The sequence below is a fragment of the Urocitellus parryii genome, chromosome 11 (assembly GCF_045843805.1).
Source record: "Urocitellus parryii isolate mUroPar1 chromosome 11, mUroPar1.hap1, whole genome shotgun sequence".
NCBI lineage: Eukaryota > Metazoa > Chordata > Mammalia > Rodentia > Sciuridae > Urocitellus > Urocitellus parryii.
In genome coordinates, this window is record NC_135541.1 from 101789910 (window position 1) to 101811840 (window position 21931).

General features: G+C 37.8%; 1 protein-coding gene across 3 annotated transcripts in view; it reads left to right on the top strand.

Annotated features, from left to right (window-relative positions):
• The first annotated feature begins 9398 nt into the window (after positions 1-9398).
• The window catches only part of Gpsm2 (G protein signaling modulator 2), a 53726-nt gene continuing 41193 nt past the window's right edge, over positions 9399-21931 (top strand). For all 3 annotated transcript variants that reach the window (XM_026402768.2, XM_026402769.2, XM_026402770.2), the window contains exon 1: positions 9399-9549. The gene's annotated coding sequence lies outside the window, so the exon portion shown is untranslated. The remainder of the gene's footprint in view (positions 9550-21931) is intronic.

Consider the following 21931-nt stretch of genomic DNA (forward strand, 5'->3'; position numbering starts at 1 on the left):
TCACTGGCAGTGAGGATTTAGTCCCTTGAAATAGAATATTTGATGGGAAGTTAAGGAACATTTGTTGGAGACCTACTGTGTGCTAGACACTTTGTATATATCACTTCTGCAATCCTCTCTACAGCTCCCAAGGGAAATAGCATTCCTTAGGGTAAGAAATGAACTTTTAGGAGCTGAGATAAGTTAGGTCAGTCTGATTCCAAAGCCACTGGCTTCCACTCTGGTTAGACCATGCATTACAAAGAGGAAGAAGAAACAGAAGACATAGGACTCATCAAAGTTATACTATTTAAAAAAAAAAAAACCAGGATTGGTTATTGTGTTAGTTTTTTATTGTTGCTGCAACAAATTGTTAAAGAACAAAAATCAATAAGCTGAGTTTAAAGGTCTAATTGGCTTTTTTTTTTCTTAACACCAAGATCCAACTGGATTTATTGTGCAAACATGGGAAAATGAACAAAAGTCTCTTACCTTCAGATATTCTCTTAAAAAAAATGGCTGATCTCTATGAAAGGTACAGACAAAATGTTGATCTCTTGTTCTAATTGGCTTTTATTAGAGAGTCATCTGCAAAATACTGAGCTGGGTGGAACAGATGGGCTTTACAGGAAGAAAATACTAAAGAAAGTAGAAACAAGGAGCAAAATTGGATTGGTCATTTCAAAGTTACTTTTCCTATCAGGTTAAAGCTGAGGTTGTTTGGGTTACTTTGGATTAGTTCCTGTGAGTTTTCTGGCCCATTTCTAAAGTCACCTTGATGACATGGCACCTAGCATGAGTGACTCCATTCTGTTTTGGTGTGGTTTTCTGGGGCCCAACTGCTGGAGCTCAGTACAAAATAATAGCCCCCGATAAATTTTATTTAACAAAATTATTACAAATTGTGGCATAAAGCAACACAAATACATTGTCTTTCAGCACTGGTGACTAAAAGTCTGAAAATGGCTCAGTGGACTAATGTCAGGGTGTAGGCAGGGCTGTATTCCTTCTGGAAGCTCCAGGGGGAATCCATTCCCTGTCTTCTCTCACTTCTAGAGACTTTCTGCATTCCCTTCCTCCAACTTTAACCTGTCTTCCTACCATGTCCAAGCTTGTCACGCTTCGACAATCTCAAACTGCTGCTTCTTTTCTTTTTAGTTGTAGTTGGGCACAATAACTTTTTAAAATTTTTATTTATTTTTATGTGATCCTGAGGATAGAACCCAGTGCCTCACACATGCTGGACAAGCACCCTGCCACTGAGCTACAACCATAGCCCTCATCTCGGGCTTCTTATAGCTCCCCAGGCTCACCTGGTGTTTATGTCCCCTTGTCTTTGAATATACTTCTGAATATACTTCTACCTGGAGTGACCTTCCTTCCTGGCCTCCTTGACCTGGGGTAGCTATTGCTTCCTCCTCTGCCAGGTCCCCACAATCTTGTAATTAATCGTTTCATATCGATGTTTGTCCTGAGCCTACCTATACTCCCTCGGAATGTAGTGGGGAATTCAACATTTATGTCACAGAATTGGAAATGTTCCTGAATGTGTCATAGAGATGAACATTGGAGACATTAGAGGGTCCAGAGGGAAGGAGAATCCTCTAAAAGAGGAGTTTGGATGTCATTAAAATGAAGGGAGGAAGCTGGTCATAAAGCTGGGGCCCCTGACATTCCTGTAACCTGCACTGGAGCAGTTGAAGGGTGGAAACCACCCCCAGGGACTTTCAGAAATAGAGGGGGGAAAGGCTGCTGGCATTTAGGATGGCAGGTTGGGGAAGGAGTAAGGTAGAAAACAGTTCTGTTCAAAGAGAAATGATCTTGACAAAAATGTCCACAGGGTCCACATTAAGAAACACGGCTCTATGAAATAAGCCAAACTCAGAAGGTCAAGGGTCAAATGTTTCCATTCATGTGTCAGCAAGAGAGGATAAAGGAAAAGAAAAGTGGAGGGAGAGAAGGGTCAAGGACCTCTGAAAAACAGAGGGAGATCAGTAGAGGAAAGGGACCAGAGGGTAGAAGGCAAGTGGTGCTGGCCAAGTTATATCATTCTATTGTGTGCATGGATGAATATGTAACAACAAGTACCACCATTATGTACCACTGTAATGCACCAATAAAAAAAATGTGGAAAGAAAAAAAAAAACTGCTCTAAAGATAGTTTGTTTTTTCGGAGAGATCACAAATAGTCTGTCTTTGGTGCCTCAGGTGAGTGTGAGGTACAGTCAGTAATGAGGACCAGCATAGAATCCGCTCCCTGAAGCATTCACTATACAAAATAGGGCTGGGATGTGGCAGTGGTGGTGTGTTCCTGAGTTCAATCCCTGGTACCAAAAATAAAAATAAAGAAAAAAAAACTGATATGGAACCAGGTGCCTTGGTGCATGCCTGTAATTCCAGAGACTCAGGAGGCTGAGGCAGGAGGATCACAAGTTCTAGGTCAGCATTGGTAACTTAATGAGACCCTAAGCAATTTAGTGAGACCCTGTCTCAAAATAAAAATTAAAAAGGTCTGGGGATATAATTCAGCGGTAAAATGCCCCAGATTCAATTCCCAGTACCAAAAAACAACAAATTGAGTTGGACTTTTAGCTCTACTTTTTTTTTTATTCTTTTTTTTTGTTAGTTGTTCAAAACATTACAAAGCTCTTGACATATCATATTTCATACATTTGATTCAAGCATATTATGAACTCCCATTTTTACCCCATATACATATTGCAGATTCACATCGGTTCCACATCCACTTTTTTACATACTGCCATACTAGCGTCTGTTGTATTCTGCTGCCCTTCCTAACCTCTACTATCCTAACCTCTACTATTCTACTTATTATTAATTGAGGACTTTGGATTAGTCATCTAAATGCCCTGAACCTCAGTTTCATCATCCACAAAATGGGGACAAAGGGTATTGTGGGAATTAAATGAGGTAAGTATATAAGCTTCCTGACTCATTTGTCTGACACAGAGTGGGAGCTCAATTAATGGTAAGTCTTTTTTCCTTCTCTCCTTCCTCCTCTTCCCTTAATGAAGGGCATACAAAAGTGGATCTAAGAAATTTGAGAAAAGTGACCTGAACAGAGCCTGTATACCTCAATTGATAGAGGAAAGACCATCTCTGATGCTTCCAGATGGTTTTACAAGGTTCTAAAGACAAAAATTTGTCTTAAAGAAAGCCTGTGGTCAGGGTGGAAGTCATATAGGTTGTAAGTACAGGAATGAATAGAATTTATGACATTAATATGTTAGTGCTGCTCAAATTCTCAAAAGTTCTACCCTTTTCTCCAGCATGTTAACAAGTATCTTTCAATAGCCACAAGTCCAAGGTCCTCTGCAGATACCAAAATCCACTGATGCTCAGGCCCCTTAGATAATGACATAGTGTTTGCATATATCCCATGCACATCCTCCTATAAATCACTTCTAGGTTACTTGTCACCAGCCATCCATGGGTTGTGTGTGGGTCACTGCACATCAAAGCCTAGTGGACAGAAACATCTGGTGTCTGGGAATGACCAGTGGACATTTTCTCTGGTCAATTGCCCAGGGATATTGGGAACCTCTATCCTGCTCTGCCATGTCCCACACAGCACCTGAGATGGGCGTGACCTGCTAAGATGAAAATCAACCTGCTGACTGCAAGACCTCTGGAAGCCAGACTCTGCCCTTGAAACCTTTTCCCTGCCTTTGATGTACCCCCTTAAATAAAACACATTTCCTTTGTCTAAAGTTCCAGTTCTTGTGTGGACTGGATGTATCAGGGGCTCTGCTTTTGTAAATATATTTCTGACTCTTTGTCTTTTGTTCTTCACTAATTATTTTAGACTTTTAAGTTTTCAGGAGGCTTACACCCTCCTCGGCAGGAAGAACTCCCCAACGAGACACTGCCCATCGACCCTCTTAGTTACTTATAATACCTAATGCAATGAACATACTCTGTAAACAGTTGTCACACTATATTGTTTGGGGAATAATGACAAGAAAAAAAAAAGTCCATACATGTTTGGTAAAGACGTAAAATTTCCCCTTGTAACATTTTCAATGTATGATTAGTTGAATCTGGTTGATGCTGGATACAAATGCTGACAACATACGTGGGATGACTATACCTGGCTTCTTGGGAGGAATTTGACCTGAGAAGTGAGTCAACTCTCAAAAGTTACTTAGTTCTTCATGTCTCTAAAACCAGAATCCTATCAAAGTCATATTGATAAAAAATAAATAGATAAATGGGAAGGGTCTTATCTGAGATGGTCTAGAGACTAAGGTAGAAAGAGTTCCATAGGATAACAATTTAGATTCGTATGATTTGCCTGTCCAAGGGAACCTCTGGGTACATTTGCAATCCCATAATTAAGACTGATAATAGCATCATAAAACAGGGGCATAATCTTCAGAGATGAACAAGTCTGAGTAAGCATGCTATCCTAAAGGCAAACTGACTCTTAGAAATTAAGACACATGAAAGACTGCTAGCTAGTCATGAGAGGACCCAGCCTCCTTTCAAGCAATCCACCCCTAAGTGACCTTAGGAACAATAAGGTAGTAAAATGGTTTAATTGGACAACTTGCAACTTCTTTTGCACATGTGAGTCAAGAGCACTTGATTGCTTTTGCTGACAGGTAGCCTCTAGATCTTCCCATTGCTGTTTTAGTTTGTACTATTTAAATACTGTGAAGCTAAAGTTCGTCTGTGGGCTCATCGGGGTCACTTGAAGTTCCACTGTAGAGTGCTAATCCTTGGTGGTTTTTTTTTTTTTTTTTGAAAAGTCATTTTTAAATTTTGCAACTATAAAAATATAAGCCAGAAGATTAATATCTTTCATGTGCTGAATGTAATGGAAATGTCTTTCAAAAATGAGAGTGAAATGAAAGCGACAGCCACCCCAGGTCAAGAAGGCCAGGGAGGAAGGTCACTCCAGGCTAGAGAAGTCAGAAGTATATTCAAAGACAAGGGGACATAAAACACCGGGTGAGCCTGGGGAGCTAAAAGAAGCCTGAGATGAGGGCTATGGTTGTAGCTCAGTGGCAGGGCACTTGTCTAGCATGTATGAGGGCACTGGGTTCTATCCTCAGGACCGCATAAAAATAAATAACTTTAAAAAGTTATTGTGCCCATCTACAACTAAAAAGAAAAGAAGCAGCAGCTTGAGATTGTCGCATCGTGAATGTGGAGCTTGGACATGGTAGGAAGACAGGTTAAAGATGGAGGAAGGGAATGCAGACAGTCTCTAGAAGTGAGAGAAGACAGGGAATGGATTTTGTTAAATAAAATTTATGGGGAGCTATTATTTTGTACTCTCTTTCTGCTTTTAAGATTGCCTCTTTGAGCCAGGCGTATGCCTATAATCCCAGCGGTTCTAGAGGCTGAGGCAGGAGGATCTAGGGTTCAAAACCAGTTTCAACAAGTTATTGAGGCCCTAAACAACTCAATGAGACCATGTCTCTAAATAAAATATAAATAAAAGGCTAGAGAGGAGGTGCAGTGGTTAAGCACCCCTGGGTTCAATCTCCTGGTACCAAACCAAACCAAACCAAACAAAACAAAATAACCCAAAAAAAGATTGCCTCTTTGTCTTTTGTGTTTTGTATTTTCATTATCTTAAGTCTAGGTGCAAATTTCTTTTTCTTTAAAAAAATCCTGCTTAAAATATTGTTTGTTTCTCATCTTAGAATTTTGACTGGTTGTATGTTAGATCTTCTCAGTCTATATTTCTCTCTCATATGAAATTTTTTTTTTGAGTTCTGACTTACAGTTTACTACTTCTTTTTTAGCCACATCCAGTTTGCTGTTAAACATGCTCATTGAATTTCAAATTTCAACTATTATGTCTTTATTTCTTTTTTTTAAGTCTAGAAGTTCTATTGGGTACTTTTTTAAACCTGTTGGCTATTTTTTGCAGTCCTTTATTCTTATATTTTTAATCTTTTATTTCTTTTTCTCTTTTGGTACTGGGGATTGAACCCAGAGTGCCTAACCACTGATCCACATCCATAGCCCTTTTTAAAAATTTTTATTTTGAGGTAAATTCTCATTAAGTTGCCTAGGGCCTTGCGATCCTCCTGCCCTAGCCTCCAGAGTTGCTGGGATTACAAGCTTGTGCCACCATGCCCAGCATATTTTTAAAAATATATTAAATCTACTTATCAAAAATACATTAAATATACTTACCTTATAATCTGTGTTTGATAATTCAGTTACAAAGTCTTCATGGGCCTGATTCTGCCATGTTTTTTATTTGTTTTTGTTGCCTGATGATTCTTGCTTATCATATCTTGTTGCTTTGCATGAATTGCAATTTGATTGATCAGTCACATTTTTTGGAACTTTTCCTGGGTAAATTTATTTGGTCCAAACAAACTGGGCTCCTTTAAGAGGTATTTGGTTTACCTCTTACTTACTAGCTCATTGTCAAAATTTATACAGTTTTGTTTTTAAATTTCTAAAGCATTTTAAGTTGTTTTCACTGTGAGAATTGGATGGGGCATATAATTAATTACTGTCAGAAATGGAAGTCTATGGGATGATTTTCTTATTTTTCATCCTGAAAAATTCCACATTTCCAGAAAAGATAAAATAATCATATACCAAGAGTATATAGAAGAATTATATACATCTTTCTCTCCATGTATCTTCACCAAGACCCAGTTCTTAATATTTGGTTTGTATTTCTTATTCTCTCTCAGTTTTGTGCTGAATTGTCTGAATATAAGTAACAGAAGTCATGTTCTTTACCCTTAAATATTTAACCTGCATTTTCAAAATATTAATTCTCCTGTATAGCAATAATTCCATGTCAAACCTGAGATAATAACAGTATAGTAATTCTATAATATCATCTAATATATAGTATATATTTAAATTTCTCAGTTATCTCTAATATGTATTTTATAGTTTTCCTGTCTTTCCCAAGACTCCATCAAGATTCATGTCCATTTTTAAATTTTTTTTTGTGATATTGACTATTAAGAAGAGGCTGGCATAGATGTCTTAGAGAATGTCTCAAATTCTGGATTTATTACAGAGTGCTTTTTTAAAAGTATAAATCAGATGAAATTATTCTCATGTTTAAAACCTTTTGCTGACTTCCTTCAATGCTTAGAAAATAATGTCCAAACTCATTACCCTGCCTTATGAAGGCCTGCATGGCCTCTTGCATGTTCTTTTATTCTGTTCCAGTGGCCTTCCACAAAGCTTATCCTCACGGAACTTTGCGTTAGCTGTTTCCTTTGCCTAACTTGCTTTTCCCCTGAAATTTGAGGAAGACTAGCTCCCTCTTGTAATTCAAATCTCAGTCTGGGTATCTCAGAGAGGCCTTGACCCTAAATCTAAAGTAGTCTTTCACTCTGTTTTGCTCACAACTGTATTTTTGGTATCTAGACCATTTCCTGGCCTACAGCAGAAACTCCATAAATATTTGCCAAAAACCGTAATGCATAAGGAGAAGACTGAGGAATGAATCCAAGCCAGTCTTTTAAAAAGCTTGGGGAACAGCCTAAGTAGAGGGAGCTGCCAGGAAGGAGGTCCTAAGACCTTGAAGTCTGGTCTATTCCAGGGCCAGAGGAATGCCTTGTGTACTTGGAAAGAAGTCAGATATGAGGACAGGAGTAGAGAGGTAGGCAGGGCAAGATGGCTTAGGTTTTGTGATTTACGGTAGGCGTCTGGATTTTATTTAAAATCAAATGGGAAGTCACCAAATTCAAGTAAGAGGATAACATCATCCGATTTATACGGCCTGAAAGATAATTTAAGAGATCAGGAAGATGGAGGTAACTAATATCAGAAATAGGAAGTCACATCTGTAAGGTTTGTGGTGGGATAATGATTTTTTTGGACATGCAGAATTTAATATATTGCACTTCCTTTGTGTCTTTCATAGTATCAATACCCTCAAAGAATTTATGAGTCAAAAGGAATTATAATATATACCTCTGAAATAGTATAGTTGGTTAATTCAGCTATTGCTTTTAAGAACCTGATATTAAAGGTGGTTGTTGATATTAATGCTAATAGGTATCATGTATTGAGCAGTTTCTGTATCAGGCCCTAAGTCAACCACCTCATAAACCTTACCTCACTGAAGCATCATTAAAACTCTAACTAGAAGGGACCTTATCTGTGTTTTACAGGTGAAGAAATGAAGATTAAAGAAGGTATGTCACTTGTTCAAAGTCAATCTGCAGAGTTGGGCAGAGTTGAAATTCAAACCCAAGTCTAGTTTGAAGCCAATACTGTTGCTTTAAACAATTTGCCTAATAAGAAATGTTACTTGGATCACTAGATATGACCCATCATTCAGAAAGCCTGTTTTTTTTTCTTTTTAATATTTATTTTTTAGTTGTAGGTGGTGAACACAATATCTTTATTTCATTTTTATGTGGTGCAGAGGATCCAACCCAGTGCCTCACACGTGCTAGGTGAGCACTCTACCACTGAGCCACAACCCCAGCCCCTGTTTTTTTTTTTTTTTTTTTTTTTTTAGCATATCTCTAACCCTGTAAAACATTTCAATTTCATTTTAGTGCAGAAATACCCACTTGAGAAATAATGTAACATCAGATTCTTTACACCGGAGAGACTGTAGTGCCGAAGAATCTGAGACCTATTTTTTGGTCAATTCGATATGGAGAAGTGAATAGAAATAAAACCTATTCTTGGTGTATTTGGAATGCAGCTGCTGAAACTGACGCAAACTGCCAACCAATTTTCCTGGGAACCAGCGATCCTACAGCAAAAAGAAGCTTGCTTTTTCAACAGCTGGACACGCTAGAATTGTGACACAGAGAGTCAAGAACTGAGGATGCCTTGTTCAGACTTTCACACGGGTCCCTCTGTTCCTTTCACAGAAGTCTCTCTTTTTTTTTTTTTTTTCCTTCTACATCCGGCATCTGCCACTTGGAATACTCTTTCTCTAGGGCGGGACCCAGACTTCAGGGAAGGAGGCACTTGCCTGGGGCTCCCATCCTTTAAAGGGGTCTAAGTTATACCCTATTTGAATTCCGCACAGTACTTATTGTTCCACTTTTCCGTGTCTAGAGAAGAACTAAGTGGAAAAGAAACTTCAATTTGGTGGTTGAGGAGAGGACCCCGGTCCGAAGGTACCGAGCCCGGCAAGTGCCGGTTCAGCCAGGCTCGAAGGTCCTGGGCTGGGGAGCCGGGAGCGGGGAGCTGGGAGCGAGCGAAAGCCCCGCCCCACTCCGCCTCCGCCATTGCCATTGGCTGGTCCGAAAGACGCGGGGTGTTGTCTGTTTGAATGGGAGCGCCTGAAGCTGGGGCGCAGGCGCAGAGGAGCGCCGGCGCCGAGGGCTGACGGCGTTGTGGGACCCCTGGGTGGCGGAGGGACGCTCTGGGGAAGCGAGGGGTGTCCAGAACTCTGGCCCACGTGACCTTCCGGGGGCGGGCGCAGGGGGCGCGCGCCGGCCTCCCGCGGTGCCCCTGCCTGGCTCGCCCGCGGCGGCGCGCGGACCCGCCTGAGGGAGGGGCCCTAAGCCCCCGCCTGTCGCCCGGGGCAGCTGCTTCAGCTCCGCGGAGTCCTCCGCACAATAGTTACCTGCCGGCCGGCTGGAGGTGAGTTGTGCGGGGCTCTGGGACTGAGGCGTTGAGGGGCCCCACAGCGAGCGCGGGGTGGGGTGCGTGAGTGTGGGAGTTGGGGTAGGCTCCTCTGTTGGGAATCTGGGGGCGACCTCCTTTGTCCCTTGAGGGCCGAGCGCCGTGCGGGGCCGAGGGGGCGGGGTGGCTCTAATCTGTGGGCCCTGCGGGGGACCAGACGTCCCGAAAGCCAACTCCGGGTGCCGAGCCGCCCGCGCCAGTGCGGGAGCTCAGTTGCTTTCTTGTGTAAAAACTTTTTCCCCCCAATTTTTAAAAATTTGTTCTAATTAGTTTAAACATGACAGTAGAATGCATTTTGACACATCGTACACAAACGGAGTATGAATTCTCATTCGCCTGGTTGATATATAGAGTTACACAGGAAAACTTTTTAATGAGGGTAAGACTTGAAGAGCTTCGTTCCTTAGATTCTTTAAAATAAAAATTATGCCAGGGTACAGTGACTTCTCATGTATTCTGAGCGTAGTGGACAGTAGGTTTGAAATACGAATCCCTGTGGAATCTAATCGTAGGCGCGTCGCCGTCACTTGCAGTCGGGCGCTTGATAGCTAAATTCGTGAACCCTTGAGCACCAACTGGTCAGTTTTCTGTTGAGAAAATGAAATTGGCAATTGCTGCAAACAAGTTTAAAATCTTTAAGAAAATCTTTTCTTGAAATCTGCAGACTATCTTCAAAGGTTATGTTTTAAGGGTAACCAGTTGGGTAATTTTAACTAGTATCACTTGAACTCTGCTCAAGCAAACGAGTGAGGGTGGAAATTGTATTTCCCTTAATGCATAATTTAACCGTGGTAGAATTAAGAGAAGTAGGTTCTTGGTTTTCCTCTCTGTTGGCTGGTGTTGGTGCCTCGCGTGTGTTGGAAGCGAACTTGACCAGCCAAGCTGATTTTCAAATTGCCACTTTAGAACTATGCACCTAAGATTTCCGGACTGATAATAGCCAGTGTGTTGGCGTGGGCCCTCTCTATTGAGGAGCAGCTTTGGTTTAGAAGTGAAGTAGGGACCCACTGTTGGTCTCCTTGGTGTGCGTTAAGGAAGGGTAGGAGTTTAGGGGTGAGGGAGGGTCTCAGACCTACTCTTCTTTACTCCTTTCCGTGGATTCCTTTCGGGAAGCAGTTTCTCAGGCTGTTGTTTATAATTTGAGGAGTGAACTGGTTGTGAAGTAAAGGATTGTGTGATATTGCCTTAGAGGCATATCCCTAAAATCCTCTTTGACAGTTTAGGCGTAGTTTCTTCGTTTATTCGATCAGCCAAGTAGTGTTACAAACGTTTTAATAGAAATCTGAGACTTGGTAATAGGCTGAATTACAACAGTGATAGGATATACTAGTTTTCAAAGTTCTAGTTTTCAAAATGGCCTCTCTTTAAGCATAAAATATTTCTAAGATTTACTTAAAAAGTGAAATTTGTAAATTTTTGCAGTTCTAAAGTTGAAAACTTGACATGGATTTAGACTGTTCCAAATCTAATACATGTATTCTATTTGTAATAATAACAACAGCTATTTCATTACTTTGTTCTTTATTGAGAACTTTTTTGTTATGTGCCAGAGCCAGGCACTGGGTTAGGTACTTTACAAATCCTATCTGTAGTCATCACAACACATTGTTAAGTATAATTATGCTCACTCCACCTCTGAGAATTTCACTTAAGATCATATAACTCTGTTCTGGGATTAAAACCATGGCTTGAACTCAAACATGTTGTAATGCTTGTATTTAAAGCTCAGCATGTGCCTGGATCCCATTTGTGGTACATAATTCTACTTAAAGATGCCTCTAGGTCTTGTGTTTTATTGTGAACTCTGCAGAAATATTTCCATCCTTCTTTTAGAACTACTGTCTTGCTTTCATTGTCATCTAAATTGCCTGATATTTTCAATATCCTTTTGTCATTTTTATTAAAAAATTTATAAATTAAGAGTAAGACTTTTCTGAGTAATTTTCATGAATATGAATGTACTCTTTACCATAGAACAAGAAAGTATTAAAGTACAGTTTTCTGACTAGTATAGCATTCTTTGCTGCTTCATAGTTCCTATCTTTTTCCCAGACATGAAATCAAGAAGTTCAGTGGACGTGTGCAAAGCAGTGTGCTTGATGTTGTGTAGTGATGGGAGGCTTCCTCTTCAGTAATTGTTTTTTAGTGTATATTTCTGCCTGTCTCCTCACCTGCTTTGTATGATGCTGCAGTTTATCTTCCTACTACAGATCCAATTTTCCTTTTTATTTGTTTAAAAAAAAACTACAATGTTCCCCATTGTATAAATACAATGCCAAATATGTACTTCAGCCACATAGTCAGAGTCTTACAGTTTGGTACTGTTCTGTGTTTTCAGACATCACTTTGATTCCTCCTAACCCAGTATTCTTATCCTAAAACACAGTATATGTGTTCTTACCTTCTTGCTTTTGCTTGAGTTGTTTCCCTTGACTGGAATATTTGCCTTCCTTCATGGTGCAGTACAGATTTTCTTGCTTCCTAAAATCTTTCTCTGGTCCTTTTTCATTAGAATTTTTCGTTCCATATCATCATGTAACATTATTGAGCTGAATAGAAACATTTATTTTCTCACAGAATGATGATACTTTTTGAGAAGACAGATATATTTTCCTATGAAGAATTTTTTTTTTTGTATTGGGATTCTTTACCACTGAGCTATATCCCTTTGGAATGCATTATAATTCTTATTACATATATAGAGCACAATTTTTCATATCTTTTGTTGTCTATACAGTATATTCACACCAATTTGTATCTTTTAAAAAAAAATTTGAAACAGACTCTTGGCTAAGTTGCTTAGGACCTCAATAAGTTATCGAGGCTGGCCTCAAACTTTTGATCCTCCTGCCTCAGCTTCCTGGGTTGCTGGTTGTGCACCACAGTGCCTGGATTCTATGAATGAATTCAAACTCTTTAGGGGCTCTTTTTTCAGCTTTTATAATCCTTTTGCATTTGAGATTGATTTCTGCTTAGAAATGTATTTGAAACCAGGTTTTACTTTTTAAAGCCCTTGTGTTACAGAAACATATTTATGTCATTTACTGACTGAAAAACAATGCTCAGTAGAAAGGACACTTCTATTCTATTTACCTATTTGGCTTTTAAATGATCATATCTGTATACTGAGTGATTGAAGCTGGTGGTTAACCAGTACAACAATCCCCAGTTGTCCATGGAGGATACTTCCAAGGCCTCTGTGTAGTGTTTGGTACTATCTGAGGTTTTAGGCATCTAAGGTGTGTGTGTGTGAATATGCTAATAAAGATCTTTATAAAACTATATTTTTTTCTGTATAGAAACATGTATGTAAACTTTAATTTATAAATTAGATGTAGTAAGAAATTAACATCAACAATAAAATACAACAATTATAACTATAATGAAATAAAATTACCAACATCTCTACTCTTGCACTTTGGAACCAATATAAAGTAAAATAAGGGTTACTTGAATACAAGGGGTGTAATACTGGGATAGTCAGTCTGATAACCAAGATAGCAGTTACTGAGTCATGGACGGGCAGGTAATATATACAGCATGGGTACAGTAGACAAACTGATGATGATTCATAACCTGGGTGGAGCTAAAATATTTCATCATGCTACTCAGAATGGTGTTCAGTTTAAACCTTATGAACTTCTGTTTTCTGGAGTTTTCCATTTAATATTTTTGGGCTGTGGTTGATTGTTGGTAACTGAATCTAGGGAAAGTGAAATCACAGATAAGGGAGGACTATAGCGATAAAAGATCGTGGATCAGTGGGGCACAGTGGTGCATGCTTGTAAACCCAGTGGCTCAAGAGACTGAGTCAGGAGGATCATGAGTTCAAAATTAGTCTCAGCAAAAGCGAGGCTCCAACAACTCAGGGAGAACCTGTCTCTAAATAAAATACAAAAGAGGACTGGGGATGTGGGTCAGTGGTTGAATGCCCCTGAGTTCAATCCCCAATACCCACTCCCTCCAAAAAAAAAAAGACTATGGGTCATGTTCTGTGGAGACTTGATAACTAGTTTTTCTCAAAGTTGTATACTTCCCATTATTTACTAATAATTATTTATCTTTTTTTCTGTTATAGTAATGTGTTCATAAGATTATTTATTTTGAATTTATTTTTTGAGCTGTTAATTGTATCATGTTTGTCCAATTTGTATAGGCCCTAAAAAGATAAAATTTCAATTCATTTTTATTTATTAACAAAATGATTATGGATAGGAAAATGGAAAGACATAAATATGTATATATTTAGGTTGGTCTTTCTTTTTTGGTAGAAATTGGGCTTAGTTTGAATCCTTAGTATTTTTATAATCTTTTGTTTTTATACCAGATTGTCATTTTGATATTGACTATATAATTGGGGTTAACTAAAGTTTTGAATCTTTTTTAAAAAGTCATAGAATTTTTTTTTTTTTTTTGTACCAGGGATTGAACCCAGGGACACTTAACTACTGAGCCACATCTCTAGCCTCTTTTTGTATTTTTATTTAGAGACAGGTTCTCACTGAGTTCCTTAAGGTCTTGCTAAATTGCTAAGGCTGGCTTTGAACTCTGGATCCTACTGCCTCAGTCTCCTAAGGTATGAGCCACTGCACCCAGCTTCATTGTATCTTTTATAACTTTGATTTTCTAATACTTCTATATATCCAATTTTATGTGCTAATAATTATCTAGAAATACGTGTGGGGGGGCTTAAATCTACAATATTCTACCATTGAGTTACATTTCCAGTCATTTTTTAAAAAATTTTATTATGCATTCATTCACTGGCACTGTGGATTGAACTCAGGGCCCTCTACTACGGATCTAAATCCCTAGTTCCCCTGTGTTTTTTGTTTTTTTATGTTTTTTTTGAGACAGTGTCTGATTAAGTTATCCAGGCAGGTATCTAATTTCCATCCTCCTGCCTCAGCTTCCCAAGTAGCTAGGATTATAGCACCTGTTTTAGGAATCATTTTTTTCTTATGCAAGAGTCAAGTCAAAACTCTTTTCAAAAGATTATTCATTTTATTAATAGATTTAAAAGACTATTATCTATTTAAAATAGTTTTATAGGATATAAAATTAACACTGTTCTTACTCTGGAGTTCAGTTTGATGAGAAATAAAACCAAGAGAAAAAATATTGTTTACAAGTATAGTATAAGACCTTTCTCCTTTAGTTGAACATATGTGTATTATTTTTTCTTTTTGCAGTACTGGTATCAAACCCAGAGCACATTAGGCTCTACAGCTGAGCTATGTCCAATATGAATACGTCCAAACATATTAATATTCCTTTTAAAAATATTTTTTAGCTGTAGATGGACATAATTTATTATTTATTTATTTATTTTTATGTGGTGCTGAGGATTGAACCCAGTGCCTCACATGTTCGAGGCAAGCACTCTGCTGCTGAGCCCCTTGAAGTACATTTTTTAACAATATTTATTTTTTAGCTTTATGTGGATACAATATCTTTATTTTATTTTAATGTGGTGCTGAGAATCGAACCCAGTGCGTCATGCATGCTAGGCGAGTGCGCTACCACTTGAGCCACATCCCCAGCCCTTGAAGTACATTCTTTAGGATTATAAATTTGCTTAAGAATAACTTTAGTGATATAGTTTTTACAGCATAATCTCTAGTAAATCTAGTTTTGCAGCATAATTTATAGGAAATCTCTATTTCTCCACAATGATAGAGAACAGGATGTTATATTTAAGTAAGCATTATGATTGCAGTTATTTTATTAATCGGGATTGTGTAAAGCAATGTATTTTTGGAATGTATGGTAGTTGTGAGTTAATACTAAAAATCATGCTCAACACTGTTAGATATAGATACATATATGTAATCTTTTTGGGGGGGATTAAACCCAAGAGTGCTTAACCACTGAGCCATAGTCCCAGCTGTTTTTAAATTTTTTTTTTTTTATTTTGAGACAGGTGTTCACTAAGTTGCTAGGGCCTTGCTAAGTTGCTGAGGCAGGCCTCGAACTTGTGATCCTCCAGCCTCAGCCTCCTGAGTTGCTGGAATTACAGGTGTGTACTTGGCTACATATATATGATATCAAGTTCATCTTTAGTTCACAGGTTTTTTTTTTAATATTTATTTTTTAGTTTTAGATGGACACAATATCTTTATTTTGTTTTATTTATTTTTTTTGTGGTGCTGAGGATCAAACCCAGTGCCTCATGCATGCCAGGCGAGCGCGCTACCACTTGAGCCACATCCCAAGCCTCTAGTTCACAGTTGAAAAAAAAATTTTTTTTTTAATTGTAGGTGGACAGAATACCTTTATTTATTTATTTTTGTGTGGTGCTGAGGATCAAATTCAGTACCTCACATGGTAGACAAGTGCTCTACCATTGATCCCCAGCCCTATGTATTTCCCGCCCCCATGGAATTTCTCTTTAAGTTTGCCAATTAATTACTGACATATTATATTTAGATCTTATTGGTGGTACTTTTTAAAATTTTAGTTTTAAAAGATGTGCAAAGATTCAGTAATATTACTTATTTCTCTCCCCCCCCAACCTTTTCCCATTTATCAAATTTTTATATCTGAAGCTTTATATCTTTATCTTTCTCTCAGCTGTTAACATATGAATAGAGCACTTTACCAACTAGACGTTTGGTATAAGTATTCCATTGTTTTCTTTGTATAATAGCTCTCTTGTAATCCAGTTTGTCAATCACTGTGGGTATTGCTGCTGTTTTATCTCTTTGTTGGATTGGAAATCTTGAAAGCTCTCTGTTGCCACTTGATCTTTGCCTCTTCATTGATGGGTATTGTTTACATTTTTCTCTAGATATTCTTAGATTGCTTTATCAAATGTCCAGCCATTCTTGGGCCCAACTGCCATTGCTTTAGGCGCTAGTTGCTCACATTAGTTATATATTCTAATGTTAAAATCATTCTTTTTGCCTTTAGTTGCTTTATCAACATTCAGTTTAAATAAAGTCAAACTGAGTGTTTGTCTGTACATGTTTGCCTCATATTGTCCTGTATTTCCTAGTCTTACCATCCTACTCTTAATTTTGCTTGTATCATTTTTTTTGCCTTTTTTAAAATTTATTTTTATGTGGTGCTGAGGATTGAACCCAGCACATGCTACACAAGCGCTCCACCACTGAGCCACAACCCTAGCCCCTGCTTGTATCATTTCTTTTACTTGTCATCTTGTTTCTTCTCCTCCAGAGAAAATGTAGTCAGAAATAGAAATTTGGGGGACTAGGAATCTATCTCAGTGGTAGAGTGCTTGAGTAGCATGCTTGGGGCCCTGATTTCCATCCCTAGCACTGTGTGTGTTGGGGGTGGGCTGGATTAGGTGACAAGCCACCTTTAGTCCATCTAAAAATAAATTAGGGTTTACTAACAGATATGTGATAATTTGACAGAAGATAACCAGTTTACCTAAGATAAGTTGAGTTCATTCTACAGGTGGATATTCTGGCATCCTAGTTTATTTACCCCATATTTTTTTTATACCTTAATTTTATTTATTTATTTATTTATTTATTTATGTATGTGGTGCTGAGGATGGAACCCAGCGCCTCTAGGCGAGGGCTCTCCAGCTGGGCCACAACCCCAGCTCCTCCCCATGATTTTTATGTTTATTTGTTCCTATAACCTGTGCTCTGAAATTTAATATAGTAACTTTGTTTTAAATATATTCTTAGTTCTTCCTCATGTCTATCCCTACTCAGATTGATAAAAGACTGTGATTCTTACTTAAAACATTATAACTAAATGGTTTTGGAGAATTTGAATATTGTATCTTAGAGGGAATTATTCGGATATGAAAAGTTTAAAGGATTTAGATGATCTAACTTGGAGACAAGAAAAGTAAGTTATATAATGGGTGTTGACAGTTTATGTAGATCCTTGAATCAAAGAAGCAGACCAAAAGATATATTGTTTGAATTGCAATTAGGATCAGATGGTTTCAATAAATTCAAATAAGCATAATAGACATAAATGTAATTGTGTGTGCTTTGTTTTTCTTGGTCACTAGTTTGTTTGCAGACTTTTACTGCCAGCAGAGTAAAGCAGGGCTAGGATTTCTTGGATGAAGGGCCAGCCTTTCTTGCCCACTCTGATTGCATACTTTGTTCAGTGCTTAGAAGTCAGCCTAGCTATATAGTCTCCCAGGGCTGGGAGTGTGGCTCATTGGTAAAACACTTGCCTGGTTCTCATGAGTTCCTGGGTTCAGTCCTCCCAGTAGGTAGGGGTTCCTGGAAAGGGTTCTCTGAGAGCAGGGATGAGGATGGACTCAATAAATTCGAAACAGTGTACTAGTTATTTAATTGTTTGAGAGATGCTATTAAGGGATGAATTATGAAGTCTGGTTTATTATTAGGGATTAATAAATTGTGGGGACTAAAATTATTAGTGACTAACAATTCTTGTAAATAATTATTAGCTCTAACCCCTCCCCACCCCCATACTAGGGTTTGAGCATAGAGGTGTTCTACCACTGAGCCACATCCCCAGCCCTTTTCATTTTTTTGAGAGAGGGTTTTGCTAAATTACCCAGATTGGCCTCAAACTTGTGATCCTCCTTGCCTTAGTCTCCCAAATCACTGGGATTACAGGCATGTACCATTCCCCTCCCCCAGCAGTTATAAATCTTAATGGAGGTCGGAGGTTAAACTTGATGACTTCTCAGTATTCTTTCAAACCTATAATTTCCATTACCAGTTCATGGTCCTGTCATTAAATTTTCTTATCCGAGTGAATCATTTTAAGATAAAAAATGCTACTGGGTTGGGGAATTGTGTAGCTCAGTGGTAAAGGGTTCGCCTAGCATGTGTGAGGCCTTGGGTTATTGATCCCCAGTGCAGTGGGGAGTAAAACACTACTTGATTGTTATAGATACTTTTTTTTAATTATCTTTTTAGTTATAGACCTTTATTTACTTATACGTGGTGCTGAAAACCGAACCCAGTGCCTCACACATGCAAGTGCACTACCTACCACTGAGCCCCAGCCCCAGCCCTGTTATAGATACTTTTTTGTATACTTTTTAGAATAGTGTGACCATATATATATATATTTTTTTTCTTTTGGTATCAGGGGCACTCAACCACTGAGCCACATTTCCAGCCCTATTTTGTATTTTAGAGACAGGGTCTCACTGAGTTGCTTAGTGTCTCCATGTTGCTGAGGCTGGCTTTGAATTATGTGATCCTCCTGCCTTAGCTTCCTAAGCCTCTAGAATTACAGGCTTGTGCCACTGTGCCTGGCCAGTATAACCGTATTAAAAAGAGTGGTGACATAACTCAGTGAGAGAGTGTCCCTGGCTTTAAACAAACAAACAAACAAACAAACAAAAACCCTGTCTGTAGTAAAATAGTGAATAGAATTCTCTGTCTTCTTGCTTTTTAAATTCATTTTAAGGCTGGGGATGTAGCTTGGTAGTAGAGTGCTTACCTAGCATGTACATGGGCCTGAATTTGATCTCTAGCATTAGGGGGGACAAATACATCAGAGTTAATTATTTTAAAAGTATCTCTCTATGTGGTTTTCATCAAGTAAGGTACTTTGCAACTTCTTTTATATACATTTGTTAATTTGTTAAACATGTAAATGAATATATGTAAGCATTTAACATATTTACATTTTAATAAGTATGAAATTAACATTTTTTAAAAGATTTTATTTTTTAGTTGTAGTTGGACACATCTTTATTTTATTTATTTATTTTTATGTGGTGCTGGTGAGGATCAAACCCAGGTCCTCGCATGTGTTAGGTGAGTGCTCTACTGCTGAGCAACAACCCCAACCCTGAAATTAACATTTTAAATGATTAGTAATATTTGAAATTTCATTATGATTTCATATATGAGAAAAATATTTAAATTAAACACAACTTAATTGAAGTAAAGTAAATTCTAGTACTTTTCCTTCTGCCCCATTTTATAAATAACAGGCTAAACCTCATAGTGGATAATGGAAGGCTGTTGAGTTGCCAATTTAGTTGCCAATCTAGGTGCACTTGGGAGCTGTTGTTCTAAGTATCTATACCAATTCCTCTTACTAATATTTTTTTATTAAGAAAAAAAGAGGCCAGTAGAATTTGGAACAAAAGGAAATTTGTTGTATTAATCGTTGCCACCTGTCTTTTTGTCCTTTTTTATGTTACCACTTTCTTTATTGGATAAGAGAGGGAATAGAGGATTGATGTTTGTGTGTTTCTTATCAAAACCTTATTTCCTCTAGGAGGCTTTGTCAGTATTCCCAAGGCTGGCCCTTTCCACCTTCCTCCCTCTTGCTTTACTGCTCTGTTCCCTATTAACTTAACTGTACTTAATTAACCAAGCAATGGGTGTCAATTGTTTACATTCTGCTTTATGTTATAGCCAAAATATTTTTTTAATGTTACATGGAAGAAGAACGAGGCTTTCTTGAATATGGTGGCAGAAGGAAGAACCAGGACATGACTATTCAGAATTAGGATTAGCTATTTAAGACCTTTCCAGGAATGCTGTAGTAAAACGTTGGACCGACTGACCTGTAAGGGTTGTTTATAGCCTTCACTATTGTATATTTATTTATTTTTCCTTGTTTGTCTCTTTCAGCTGTTACCTTAAAGGTTATGGTTCCTATCTGACATACTGTAGTTTCTGTGTTATATTTGGGAGTGAATTCATTTCTCTTTGTCCTGTTCAAGACAATGTGCTGCTTCAATCTGCTGCTTCAAGTCTCAATTCTGAAAAACTCTGTCTTTATCACTAGAGATTTTGCCTTTATTCCTCTCTGTTTTTCCTTCCAGTGTTCCTGTTAGCTCTCTGTTGGAGCCTCTCATTTTGTCTTTCTTTTCTTTCAACTGATTTTTAGTATTTTTTATCTCTTTATCTGTTTTTCATTCCTGTATCTGCTTTGCTGCCTAACTAGTACACTGTTATTAACAACAATGTTCATAGCAGTATTTTTAATAATAGAAACAAAACAAAACCCCCCAAAACTACAGTCCAAATGTCCATCAATACATGAATGAAAAATACATTTGGTATAATGGCATAGGATACAGCAAAAAAAAAAAAAAAAGCTAATTGTAGCAATGTGTAACAACATTTGAGATGATTCTCAGAAAATAGTGGTAAAGCAAAACTGTACAGAACTGAGTAATATGTTATTTAGAGCTATGCAGACATTTGTGGCCAAGTTGTGGAGACAAGCAAGGGAATAATGAATAAAATTCATTTTGGTGGTTACCTTAGAGAGGAAAGGAAGGTGATGGTTAAGTTGGGGTATCCAGGAGACTTCAAAGGCACTAGAAATGCTCTTTGTCTTGTACTGGGTCATGTTAAGTAAATGTTTTGTTGTGTCATTATTTTTAGCATACACATTTTATAATTTCTTTTGTGCTTATTCAATATTAATAAAAACATTTTAAACATATGGGAGAGTTTAAATAGAATATACTTTGACAACAAATAAATACAACAATTATCAGTATGATATCTTTTTTAAAAATATTTATTTTTTAGTTGTAGTTGGACACAACACCTTTATTTTACTTATTTATTTTTATGTGATGCTGAGGATCGAACCCAGGGCTTCGCCCGTGCTAGGCAAGCGCTCTACCGCTGAGCCACAATCCTAACTCCAGTATGATATCTTTGAAGAAATAAATTTACAGAATTTAGAATTAACTTATTATTGGATTGTCATTTGATTTGTTAATAGTTTGAAGTATGATAATTTTGTTTTAAGATGTTAATTATGATGCATATTGTATTATTGTTTATAATAGAAAATATTACATAAAATTATTGTATTTTAGCCAGACGTGGAGGTGTACACCTGTAATCCTGGGATTACAGAGAGGCTGAGGCAAGAGATCACAAGTTCAAGGCCAGCCTGAACAACTTAGTGAGACTCTGTCTCAAAATAAAAAAGACTGGGGAGGTAGTTCGGTGGTGAAGCACCCCTGGATGCAGTCCACAGTACCATTAAAAAAAAGTTGTACTTTAAACCAGTTTTAAAAACTAAATTGCAGTTTTCAAACAAATCTCTTATATTCATATCCTTATTTAGAATCTCCATGGTGACAGTTAAGCCCTCTGCTGTTTACTCTAGTGATTGACATTACAGCAGTCTGTGGAGTTAACTGTGTGATTATGTACAGCATAGGGTTACTTTAGGTTATTCTTTGAAAATGGGACTTCAAGCAAAGCATCTTGTATTCCTTTTGCAGAAATGTTGCTGAAGTGCTGCTGAAAGGGCCAGAGATACAAGGATTTGGGATATATTTTGAATCTTTAAGCTGTCTGACATTGACCTCCTTTCACTATTAATAAAGAAGAAGCAGGCGCTTAGGATGTATTAACACCAACTCATTAATATACTAACT